The sequence below is a fragment of the Sceloporus occidentalis genome, unplaced genomic scaffold, assembly GCF_023333645.1.
Source record: "Sceloporus occidentalis isolate IW3139 unplaced genomic scaffold, rSceOcc1.0.p SCAF_1, whole genome shotgun sequence".
NCBI lineage: Eukaryota > Metazoa > Chordata > Lepidosauria > Squamata > Phrynosomatidae > Sceloporus > Sceloporus occidentalis.
In genome coordinates, this window is record NW_028316981.1 from 13,288,080 (window position 1) to 13,301,745 (window position 13,666).

General features: G+C 43.9%; 1 protein-coding gene across 1 annotated transcript in view; it reads right to left on the reverse strand.

The window, feature by feature from the left end:
* GPSM3 (G protein signaling modulator 3) overlaps positions 1 to 13,666 on the reverse strand; it is a 73,539-nt gene that overhangs the window by 58,727 nt on the left and 1,146 nt on the right. The window lies entirely within an intron of this gene.

A 13,666-nucleotide genomic window follows, 5' to 3' on the forward strand; every position in this document is an offset into this window, starting at 1 on the left:
AACCCCGCTGGCAAACCACAGGATTATGACTCGCCTTCTGGTTGACAATGCTTTATCCATAATTGGATAAGCCCATGTTGATTCGGCTGAGCCAGTGTACACATCCTGCTCCCTTTGCTAATTGGAATTCTCCTGAATACACATTGGTCCCTGATTTCGCAAATTGCCTTCTGATGTACTATGAGATAATGTAAACCTGATGTAACCCTGATGTGAATAAAAAGGGCTGGCCAAGACCTGGCCAGCTAAGTTTTGCACCCCCATTCCTGTCTCTGCGTCTCTTTGCCGCGACATGTAATTAAGTCAGGAATGTTGACAATATATTTAGAATATAACTTTAACATGTTTGTTTAAAAGCATAATCCTTTAGTAACCATCTCCTACACCAGCGTCATCATAGCGAGGATGAACAGGTTAACAAGGGAATAAAACATTTCCTATATAATACAGATGGGATGCTAATAGTTGTATCTCAGTCATCAAGTAAAAATGAAAACTACTTCATGTGAAGCCAGGGAACAGACCAAATATAATATAGACAATGTATTATCTAGCCAACTGGTAAAATCAAATAATATAATAATTTAATTCTGAATATATATATATATTTCCTACAGTCTATTACAATTTGTCTAAATATCTTTAACATCCCACCTCGGTGCTCCTCTTCCCCAGAGCCATTTTCACCCTGATATTCCATCCAAAATCACAGTTCCTTTCGTGGAGGTAATCTTCCATCTTCTTTTCTCAAAACTTTCTTAACAAATTCTTTCCAAATTCTGTCAAAATCACTTCTTTTCCATAATCCACTTTTTACTTTCAATTTGCATGTGAATTTATCATTAATCGCTAATTTCCATACCTCTTTATACCAGTCCTCCAATTCTAAGGCACCAAGTCTGTCTGAAATCCCTCCAAGCAGGTGAGACAGTGGCGATGTAGGACTGAAAGGCAAAGGTCCCTAAGGGTCCTCGGGGCTCTGGACCCAGTGCCACAGACCATGCTGACCTTCTTCTTCTTAGGCCCAGATAGATAGGGAGACTGAGGTCTCCTTTGGAGGCTTTTTGAAAGGGCAGCTGGGCGTCCATCTGTCACAGGGAGAGCTTGGGTTGTGAGTTCCTGCATGGCAGAATGGGGTCAGATAGATGGCCCTTGGGGTCTCTTCCAACTCCATGATTCTTTGGCCAAGACAACAGAATGCGTTTGAACCTATGAATTGACAATAAATATCTAAACCTCTGCAAAGAGCAGTAGACCCCAGGGCTGGATCTACACCGTAGAAAGAATGGAGTTGGACACCCTGGTGGCGCAGTGGTTAAATGCCTGTACTGCAGCCATTCACTCAAAACCACAAGGTTGCAAGTTCAAGACCAGCAAAAGGGCCCAAGCCCGAGGTCGCTAAAATGAGTACCCAGACTGTTGGGGGCAAATTAGCTTACTTGCTAATTAGCTTACTTGCTGTTCACTGCTATGATCTTTGGAATAGCGGTATATAAATGAAACAAATTATTATTATTATTATTAATGGCCATGGCTCCATCTTGCAGAATCCTGGGATGTGTAGTTTTGTGAGGCACCAGCGCTCTTTGGTAGATGAGGCTAAAGACCTTGTGAAACTACAAATCCCAGGATTCCATAGGATGGAACTACAGCACGAGTGCATCTACACTGTAGAGATAATGCAGTTTGACAGTACTTTAAGTGCTGTAGTGCCATTCTGTATAACCCTGGGAGTTGTAGTTTTACAAGGCATTTAGCTTTCTTTGCCAAAGAGTGCTGGTGGTGCTTCACAAAACCACAGATCCCAAGATTGTATGGGATGGAGCCAGAGCAGTTCAGATCCCTTTCAATGCTAATTTTCTAGGCTATGGCGGGATACAAACCGGCGCTTTGCGGCGCTTCCCCGCCGGCGCCATTTGCTCTGTGCGGGAGCTGCAGCAGCCAAACCGTGCGGCTCCCGTGCGGAGCAAAAAAGAAGCTCTATTTCGGAGCTTCTTCTTGCGGTGCACTGATGACGTTGCGAAGCGCCGCTGGCGCATTCGCGACATCATAGGCGCCGCGACACGTCTGGACGCTATGCGTCCAGTACGTAAAGATGGCGGCGCCCATGTGGAAGGGGCGCTGCCATCTTGTACGTATTGTATACGTACTAGGGTTAGGGGGGTGCGGAAGCACCGCCCCTTCCTAACCCTAGTACGTATACAATACGTACTATATGGCGGTTTATATCCCGCCTTTGAATTCTGAAGATGAAAAAACACACTGGGAGTGGGGACATCTTCACTGTGGAAATGGTGCAGTTTGGAACCACATTAACTGGCCTTTGCTACAAGATCCCTTTGAATGCAGACTTTCCAGCTTCAGCCACTGAGAGCAAATGCCAGGAAGAAGTTGGGCTCTTTGACTTTCTGGTGGGAGATCCTTTGGGCTGAAAAACAGGGGCCTCACCTGGGGATGATGGGTCTGTGTTTAGGGTGCGTTTCCATGTTTTTTGGGGATGAGGATTGCACCAAGTGACCCGATAAGTACTTGATGACACTTGGGGCTGGATTAAGACCCACAGAGGCCCTAAGCACTGAAAAGATTTTGGTGTCCCATCTGTATCATGATTACAGGAGCCTTGGGCAGGGGGGATGACAGGAATGGACAAAATCTTGCCCTTCCCAGGTAGCTCAGGCAAAAGCAAGTTGCTGCATCCTCTCCTAGCTTTTGTGCTCTTTCTCATTAATGACTTTTTCCATCTTGACCACATTGGGATGCTGCTAGGCCCCATGTGTCTGAGGTTTTGTCTGTATAATATTGGAGGCCATTTAGAGCCATTAAGTTTTTAAAAAGCATAATATAATTCAAAAGCTGAAAACCATATTGTTTAGGGAAGCGTTCTCAGGAAATTTGTGATTGTCATCTGGCTGTGATGTGATGATGTGATGTGATCTGCTTTTATATTTGATGTTTTTAATTTGTCTTTTCTTTTCTACATGGTAATTTTATCTACTCCTCTATTTAATTGTTATTATCTTAGAGTGTACACCTTGGGCAGGCTTTTATATACTCCTTAATTTTACCGACTTTGCACAGCGCTGGGTATAATTACAGTGCTCTAGAAATAAAGTTTAATAACAATAATAATAATAATAATCCAGGGTGACCAAATGTTGTAACTGCAGAGGAGGACAATGTAGTACATTCTTTATTACGGTCAAAGACCAGCATCAATATAAAATATAACATAAAAAATAAAATAATACACATAAAAAGATTGCTTGGGATAAAAATCTGCCAACTAGAAATGTAAATAATTCATTTCCGTTACATTTAAGATAGCTTCATTTAAAAGAAAATGCCCTTTTTATGACAATGCTCGCAGAGATTTGATCACTCCTATACTCTTGAATGTACCTGGGAGATCTGAAGCTTTTTATTTAAATTACCTGTTGTCAGACTGGAACTTGCATATAACTTATAAAGTGGCACAATTTTCTGCACTAGCAATCACTTGTAGGAAAAGAACAACTGATCAAAGTTAAACACATAATATTGTGTCTTGCCTGATACTGTATGTCTGGTTAAAACCTGATATTGCTAATCTACCTTTACTATTTCTATCTTAAGGGCGGAAACCCATAAAGAACAGTCCGGCCAGAAAGAGGAGAAGGAGAGGAGCTGCTTGGCAGCCATTTTGAGACCGTGTGCTTGAGACCGTGTGCTCATTGCTGAAGGGGCGGAGCTTCTGTGAGTCACACCTGTGAGTCACAAGGGGGCGGAGCTAGCAGACTAGCTTTATATACCACCTTCCAGAGCCTTCCAGAACAGTCCGGCCAGAGAGAGGAGAAGGAGAGGAGCTGCTTGGCAGCCATTTTGAGACCGTGTGCTTGAGACCGTGTGCTCGTTGCTGAAGGGGCGGAGCTTCTGTGAGTCACACCTGTGAGTCACAAGGGGGCGGAGCTAGCAGACTAGCTTTATATACCAACTTCCAGAGCCTTCAGAACAGTCTGGCCAGAGAGAGGAGAAGGAGAGGAGCTGCTTGGCAGCCATTTTGAGACCGTGTGCTTGAGACCATGTGCTCGTTGCTGAAGGGGCGGAGCTTCTGTGAGTCACACCTGTGAGTCACAAGGGGGCGGAGCTAGCAGACTAGCTTTATATACCAACTTCCAGAGCCTTCAGAACAGTCCGGCCAGAGAGAGGAGAAGGAGAGGAGCTGCTTGGCAGCCATTTTGAGACCGTGTGCTTGAGACCGTGTGCTCGTTGCTGAAGGGGCGGAGCTTCTGTGAGTCACACCTGTGAGTCACAAGGGGGCGGAGCTAGCAGACTAGCTTTATATACCAACTTCCAGAGCCTTCAGAACAGTCCGGCCAGAGAGAGGAGAAGGAGAGGAGCTGCTTGGCAGCCATTTTGAGACCGTGTGCTTGAGACCGTGTGCTCGTTGCTGAAGGGGCGGAGCTTCTGTGAGTCACACCTGTGAGTCACAAGGGGGCGGAGCTAGCAGACTAGCTTTATATACCAACTTCCAGAGCCTTCAGAACAGTCCGGCCAGAGAGAGGAGAAGGAGAGGAGCTGCTTGGCAGCCATTTTGAGACCGTGTGCTTGAGACCGTGTGCTCGTTGCTGAAGGGGCGGAGCTTCTGTGAGTCACACCTGTGAGTCACAAGGGGGCGGAGCTAGCAGACTAGCTTTATATACCACCTTCCAGAGACGCGCACATTTTTAGTTTTCTTTAACTCAACAACTCTGCTCAAGTGGCATCAGGTTAGAATCAGATATTGAAACAGAACCTTCCCTTTAAGTGTAAGATAGCAGCCAGTACTTACCTTTAAAGAAGTATTCCCAGTAGATTGACTGTTATATTTATTACTAAAGACTTTGCAGTATGGACAACGAGGGACCTGCCGCAGTCACCTGCAACTCTTGTGGGATGTTTCTCTTCTTGCCTACAGAACTTCACATGCACCAAGTGCAAGTTGGTAGCACTCTTGGAGGAGAAAGTGCAGCAGCTGGAGTCCAGAGTAGCTACGCTTCAGCATATTAGGGAACAAGAGGATTTCCTGGACTCAATAGAACTAACCATCTTGGATGAGTACCACGCAGAGGAAGATGCTAGGGTGGAAGAGGTCACTTTCCAAACAGAGGAGGCAGACAGCTGGAGGAATGTCACAAAGAGAAGTAAGCCAAGAAGGAATTGTTCGGGGAGCTTGCAGCTAGAGAATCGATTCGAAGCTCTTTCCCTTATCAAGGAGGATGAAGAAGAGCAGCATGGACAGACTTCAGGGACAGAGCAGGGGAGCCTGAGAGTCCCACCCGAGGGAACAGTCGCTGCTAAGCCTCGGAGGAGGTGTGTGGTCGTAGTGGGGGACTCCTTGCTGAGGGGTACAGAAGCAGTGATTTGTAGGCCTGACAAGATGTCTCGAGAGGTGTGTTGTCTTCCAGGTGCAAAGATCCGTGATGTGACAGAGAGGCTGACTAGACTGGTCAAGCCTACTGACCAATACCCCTTTCTTTTGGTCCACGTGGGAACTAATGATACTGCAAGACACAGCATTCAGAACATCAAAAGGGATTACGAGGCACTTGGTAGGAAGCTGAAAGGAATGGATGTACAGGTTGTCATCTCGTCTCTTCTGCCAGTTGAAGGGCATGGTCCAGGAAGGGAGAGGAAAATAGCAGATGTGAACAACTGGCTTCGCAGATGGTGCCGCCGAGAAGGATTTGGATTCTTCGATCATGGGCTGCGGTTCCATGAGGAGGGACTTCTTGCAACAGACAGGTTGCATCTCACGCCAGTTGGAAGAAATGTTTTTGCCAACAGTCTCAAGAACTTGATCAGGAGAGCTTTAAACTGAGTTCCGAGGGGAAGGGAGACAATATTAAGGAAGGCGAAAGGGATGGCGAAAATAGTCAAACTGACATAGAGGAAACAAGGCAAACAGTGCAAGGACCCAACAGTGGGAGGCAAAAAAACTTGCACAGGCAGCAAGTAAAAGGGAACCATGGTCTGCGATGTCTCTACACTAATGCACAGAGCATGGGAAATAAGCAAGATGAACTCGAACTCCTAGTACAACAAAGCAAATATGATATAATAGGCATCACTGAAACCTGGTGGGATGAGTCTCATGATTGGAATGTGGAAATAGAGGGGTATAACCTTATTAAGAGAAATAGGCCAAACAGGAAAGGAGGAGGAATAGCACTATATGTCAGAGATATTTACACCAGTGAAGAGATCCTGGACATCAATCATGGAAGCCAGGTGGAGAGCATTTGGATAAGAATCAAAGGGGAGGGAAACAACAAGGGTGTTACGGTGGGAGTCTGCTACAGACCCCCAAGTCAGACTGAGGAATTGGATGATATCTCTCTAGAACAGATGACCACACAGGCAGAAAAGAGAGATGTAGTAGTGATGGGCGACTTCAACTATCCTGATATTTGCTGGAAGTCAAACTCAGCAAAATCCTCAAGGTCTAGCAAATTCCTCACTTGCCTGGAAGACAATTTCATGGTCCAAAAGGTGGAAGAGGCAACAAGGGGGTCAGCTATTTTAGATCTGATCCTAACCAACAAGGATGACTTGGTTAATGAGGTGCAAGTGGTGGGATCATTAGGTGGAAGTGACCATGTTCTCCTGGAGTTTGTTATACAATGGAAAGGAGAAGCCAGGCATAGTCAGACACACATACTAGACTTTAGGAGAGCGGATTTCAGTAAACTTAGAGAAGTATTGAGGGTGATCCCATGGTCAGAAATACTAAAAGATAAAGGAGTTCAGGACGGATGGGACTTTCTCAAAAGGGAGATACTGAAGGCACAATTTCAAACAGTTCCAGTGAGAAAGAAAAACGGGAGGTGCCTCAAGAAACCAGGCTGGATGACTAAGGAACTTTCAACCGAGCTAAGTTTGAAACGGAACATGTATAAGAAATGGAAAAAGGGGGAAATCACGAAAAAGGAATTCAAAGAAATAGCAGGCATGTGTAGGGGTAAAGTCAGAAAAGCTAAAGCGCAGAATGAACTCAGGCTTGCTAGAGAGGTTAAGAACAATAAAAAGGGCTTTTTTGGATATGTCCGCAGCAAAAGGAAGAAGAAGGAAACGGTAGGGCCACTGCGTGGAGAAGATGGCAAAATGCTAACAGGAGATAGAGAAAAGGCAGAATTACTCAACACCTTCTTTGCCTCAGTCTTCTCAGAAAAGGCAAAGGGTGCTCAACCTGAGGATAATGGAGCAGAGGACAGAATAGGAGAATTTCAGCACAGAATAAGTAAAGAGATAGTAGAGGAACACCTTGTTAATCTAAATGAATTTAAGTCTCCGGGACCAGATGAACTCCATCCAAGGGTATTAAAAGAACTGGCAAATGTAATATCAGAGCCATTGGCAATAATCTTTGAAAACTCCTGGAGAACAGGAGAGATCCCAGCAGACTGGCGAAGGGCAAACGTTGTCCCCATCTTCAAAAAGGGGAAAAAAGAGGATCCCAACAATTATCGTCCAGTTAGTCTGACATCAATACCAGGAAAGATTCTGGAGCAGATCATTAAACAGAGAGTCTGTGAACATCTAGAAGGCAATGCCATAATCACAAAAAGTCAACATGGGTTTCAGAGAAACAAGTCATGCCAGACAAATCTAATCTCTTTCTTTGATAAAATTACCAGCTTGGTAGATGAAGGGAATGCTGTGGATATAGTATATCTTGATTTCAGTAAGGCCTTTGACAAGGTTTCCGATGACATTCTTGCAAACAAGCTTGTAAAATGTGGGCTAGACAAAGGAACTGTTAAATGGATCTGTAATTGGTTGACCGGCTGAACCCAAATGGTGCTCAACAATGGCTCCTTTTCATCCTGGAGAGAAGTGACCAGTGGGGTCCCACAGGGCTCTGTCCTGGGCCCAGTGCTACTCAACATCTTTATCAATGACCTGGATGACAGAATTGGGAGCATACTTATCAAATTTGCAGATGACACCAAATTAGGGGGAATAGCTAATACCCCAGAGGACAGGATCAAGATTCAAAATGACCTGATTAGACTAGAAAGCTGGGCCAAAGCTAACAAAATGAAATTCAACACAGAGAAATGTAAGGTATTGCACTTAGGGCGGAAAAATAAAATGCACAGATATAGGATGGGTGACACCTGGCTGAATGAAACTACGTGTGAAAGGGATCTAGGAGTCCAAGTAGACCACAAGTTGAACATGAGTGAACAGTGTGATGCGGCAGCTAAAAAGGCCAATGCTATTTTAGGCTGCATCAATAGAAGTATAGTGTCTAGATCAAGAGAAGTAATAGTGCCACTGTATTCTGCTTTGGTCAGGCTCCACCTAGAATATTGTGTCCAGTTCTGGGCACCACAATTCAGAAAGGACATTGAGAAACTGGAGCGTGTCCAAAGGAGGGCGACAAAAATGGTGAAGGGTCTGGAAACCATGCCCTATGAGGAACGACTGAGGGAGCTGGGGATGTTTAGCCTGGAGAAAAGAAGGTTAAGAGGTGATATGATAGCCCTGTTTAAATATTTGAAAGGATGTCATATTGAGGAGGGAGCAAGCTTGTTTTCTGCTGCTCCAGAGAACAGGACCCGGAACAATGGATGCAAGCTACAGGAAAAGAGATTCCACCTGAACATTAGGAGGAACTTCCTGACAGCAAGGGCTGTTCGACAGTGGAATGCACTTCCTCGGAAGGTGATAGAGTCTCCTTCCTTGGAGGTCTTTAAACAGAGGCTGGATGGCCATCTGTCAGGGATGCTTTGATTTGGATTTCCTGCATGGCAGGGGGTTGGACTGGATGGCCCTAGTGGTCTCTTCCAACTCTACGATTCTATGATTCTATGATTCTATTTCTATTTTATTTATTTCATTTTATTTTAAATGTAGGACATTCAAGAAAAAGGTAGGGCATGACCAAATAAAAGCTAAAAACACTACTATAAATGTAGATTTGTGCTTTCTTAGTCATGCTCCAAACGGAGAACATTTTGACATTCCTCCTGGACAGAAGGATGGAATGGAGGACATGTCCTGGAAAAGGAGGGTTTCTTGTGACTCTAATCCAGTCACTGCATAGTTGTGGAATAATAATAATAATAATAATAATAATAACAACAATTATTTATATCCTGCTCCTCCAAACAATCGAAGCAGCTTAAATTAAAATAAACCAGTAAAATACAATAAAAATATAATATTATAACCCTACCCCTCCCATCAATAATAAAAAATACAATTATTAATTATTTTAAACAACTGTTAATAATTAAATAATTGTGTTGATACTTAACTGCCATGGCTCAGTGAATCAGTGAATCAGAGAAGAGAATTCTGAAGACCTCACCAAACTATAGCTTCTAGAGAGTCCACAGAAGCTCCTCTGAATACATCTTTCCAAGAAAACCCTATCATGGGGTCATCATAAGTCAGAATCAACCAGAAGCCGCATAACAACACCACTTGAGCATTGTGACTACAAACATTTTGGGTGGTTAAAAATATATATATAGGACATCTATCTGATGCTGGCACTCTGTACATCCTCAGAATAACTTGTCTCTTACATATAAAAGGTCCCTTGGTGACGGAGATATTTTGTAACTGCTAAGAGGGCACTAAATTGAAAGTGTTCTGCCTCACACATAAGATTTTTGCTACCCACAACAGCAGGAAACAACACATAACCCTCTTGCAGATTGCAATGTGACCAGTGTACATGTATATTTCACACTTTAAGCCCAACCAAGTATGAAATTATTCATGTTGTTTTTGGCCACAAGGCTGCAAATTCCTGCCATGGGGCAAGGTCATGGAAGAAGGGACTTTCATGTTTTGCCTCAGCTGTGGTCTTCAGCCACATCAGACCTCCTGCCCACAATTCATAATGGAAGGAAAGTTGATCTTAATGTAGGGTTGCCATAAGTCAGGACCTCCAAACCGGGACAAATGTAGGACAACATTTTCACATGTAGGACACATTTTTTTAATAATGGAGGACACATGAAAAAATTGGGTGGTTTTTAAAAAAAGGTTAATATAAATGCATGTTTCTTAGGCATGATCAAAATGGAGGACATTTTGGCATTATTCCTAGACAGATGGCAGAAATGGACTTCCTTTTCTGGATCCATTCCAAAAAACACACGCCAGCACATTGGGGCATTGAACATGGCTTTACTTAACGTGGCCTCTTGCATATTTCAGAAGCTTATTCCATAACCAAACCCCTTGGGTTTAACACTTAGCATGGGTTAACATGGCTATGCATATTGAACATGTCAAGGTGGTTCCACAAGAAGTGGATTTGCCATTTCAGGTTTCTTCCACCAACTGTACTTCTCAGAAGTGTGTACTTGGTCAAGGGAAAAAATACACCAAAAACACACCTTGGAAGGTTACACTGTCTCACCTTCAGAAAGAGTGAGCGCATGCCTCAGAAGCTGATTGATATCAATATCACCATCATCATCATCACTATCACTGTCCAAGCAAGCCAGGCTTGTTAGCATTCAAAGCACCCAAATGCACTTTGGAAAGTCACACCATCTCAGCTTCAGAAAGAGTGAGTGCATGCCTCAGAAGCCGGCTGATATCAATATCACCATCCTCATCCTCATCCTCATCATCACTATCATTGTTAAAACAATGTTAAAAAAAATAAAAAAAAATACTAAAAATAACAAAAAGTAAAATAAAAAAGGGAAACATGGGTATGAATAGTAAAAATAAAAAATAAAATAAAAAGAAAGGAAACTTGGATATTAATACAGTAATACTAAAAATAACAAAAAATAATAACAAATAAATGCACACAAACCACACTGACTCTCTTAAACAGGCCTGCCATGTGCGCGAGGGCGGAGAAGGAGGAGGAGGAGGCAGAGGGTGGCCAGCCGGCCCCATGAGCGGCCGCGCGCGAGAGGGCAGAGGAGGTGGAGGCGGCAGAGGGTGGCCAGCTGGCCCCATGAGCAGCCGCGCGCGCGAGGGCGGAGGAGGAGGAGACAGAGCGCCCGTTGGCCCCATGAGCGGCCGCACGCGGCCATTCACAGGGAGCGCACGAGGGCCGAGGTGGAGGCAGAAGTGTGTGGCCGGCCAGCTGCATGAGCGGCCACGGCCATTAGGAGGGCGCACGCGGGGGTGGAGGAGGAGGAGGGTGGCTGCAGGCAGGACAAATCCCGCTTTTAGTGCTAACCGGACCGGGACCGGGCCAGTACCGCCAAAAGCGGGATTGTCCCACCTGCAGGCGGGTTATGGCATCCCTATCTTAATGTCATCCCCCCCCCCCCGCTTTGTCAAATCACAGAAGGCCCAAATCCAACTGGGACTCTGGTGTGGGCAACATGTTCAAGCCTCCCTTTTACCATAGTCTTAATCTATTTGCATAGATGCAGGTACAGTGGTGCCTCGGGTTACGAAATTAATTCGTTCCGCTGTCAATTTCGTAACCCGAAAGGCTTTCGCAAGCCGAATTCCCATAGGCGCTAATGGGGAAAAGCCGCGATTCCGTGTGAAATCGCGCCGAAAAGCACCAAAAGTTTTTTCGTAACCCGAAAAAACTTTCGTAACCCGGAACAATGTTTTCCAATGGGATTTTTTCGTATCCCGAAAATTTCGTAACCTGGGTATTTCGTATCCCGAGGTACCACTGTATCTGATTATGGCTGCATCCACACTGCAGAAATAATCCAGTCCGACCCTGCTTTAACTACCATGGCTCAATGCTATGGAAATCTGGGGTTTGTAGTTTTGTTAGACATTTAGCCTTCTCTGTCCAAGAGTTCTGCTGCCACAACAAACTACAGTCCCCATACTTCCATAGCACTGAGCCTTGAAATTAAAATGATGTCAAACTGGATTATTTCTGCAGGGCAGATGCAGCCTAAGAAGATCTATATAAGGCTCAGTTGCATGAGCAATATGTCTAGCTTGGCCCTGTGTATACACAGACAACTACAGATTAAGTAACACTTATGTGAAATGCTTGGGACCCAAAGTGGATTTTTGATCCCCCCACCCCTCCGTATTTTGGCATATTTCATAGAATCATAGAGTTAGAAGAGACCCTAAGGGTCATCCAGTCCAACCCCCTGCCATGCAGGAACTCTCAGTCAAAGCATCCCCGACAGATGGCCATCCAGCTTCTGTTTAAAGACCTCCAAAGATGTCTTGGAGATGAGACCCAAGGCTAAAGATAAAATTCATTTATGTTTCTTATACACCCTGTAGATACAAGCCCCACATGTGGGACATCCAAGTCTTATGTACCATACTAGGTCCAAGAGGACCAACAACTTGCGTACTGCGACTGGATGTCCCAACATACTACATGATATATTTTACAAGGCTGTAATATCAGTTTACCATGAACACTGATGAAGACTTCTAGTCAAAACACGTTTGGTCGTTGTTAGTTTATTCTTTCAATTGTAATGGGCGTACTGTGCTAGCCCTTTTATTTACCTTTTGGAAGTTGTGTATAGAAATTTATCTGCTATTGCATTAGCACTTTGTATGTTTGACACCTCCTCATGTTTGTTATACTATTTAAGATTTGCAGTTCTCAAGCCTAGTACTTCTTGGCAACACTAGTCTTGTTAACATTAGGGTGTGGCATACAGGCCAACACAAGCCTGTCTGTCCACAGGATTGCATACATTTTATCTTCTCTTATTACTCTTGCTTCCTATTGTTTCATTTTGTTTTAATAAAATTACTGAGCTTTCCACTTTTATCCCCCCTAGACTTTTTGTCTCCATACTTGTTGTTTTAGGTTTAGGGTATCACCTCTTAGTTTTCCTCTTATACTCCCTTTACAGATAGCTGAAGGTAATTTTATACACAATATTTTTAATAATTTTGTGCATGAAACAAAATGTGTGTACATTGAACCATCAGAAGGCAAGGGTGTCACTATCTCAGGTATCCATGTGAACAATTTTGGAATTTGGAATATTTTGGATTTTGTAATTCCAGATAAGGGAGACTCAACCTGTTTACTCTGTCATGTGCGTGATTTTATATCTGAACATCCCATTGGCTTATCCAACCCATTACTGTCTATTCTAGTTAGCAACAACAGACCCCTAAGGTGGTTGGTCCCAAGATGTTTTGGGCTTCAACTCCTGGAAGCCTCCACTAATGGTAAGGGATCGTGGGACATGTAGTGAAAAACATCTGGGAGGTCAAATGTTGTTCCTGCCTTCATTAAGGTCTCTCACCCATTTAATTTAGCAGGAAAAAACACTACTTTCTGAGCACTTTCATATAAGCACCATTGCTTACGGTATGTGAAAGTGACTTGCAGTATAAACCCTGTGGCTTAAGATGCAACTCTCTCTGACATTTTGGCTGTTTTTTTATTGTTCCTTGGGGCCAGCCCAAGACATTTTGCTGCCTGAAGCATCCCCTTTACATGCCTGTACATCAGCGTATGTGATACTCAAAGCTAGCCAAGCGCTTTTGGCACAGTGGGCAAGAAAAAGATCTCTCAACAAATAAAAAACCTGTTAATCACTGAGTGACCTTGGGCAAGTCACACTCTCTCAGCCTCAGGGGACAGCAATGGCAAACCCCATCTGAAGAAACTTGCCAAAAAAAACTCCAAGAAAACACCTTACGGTTACCATAGTCAGAAACAACTTGAAAGCATATAACAACAACAACAAAGTAAAAATAG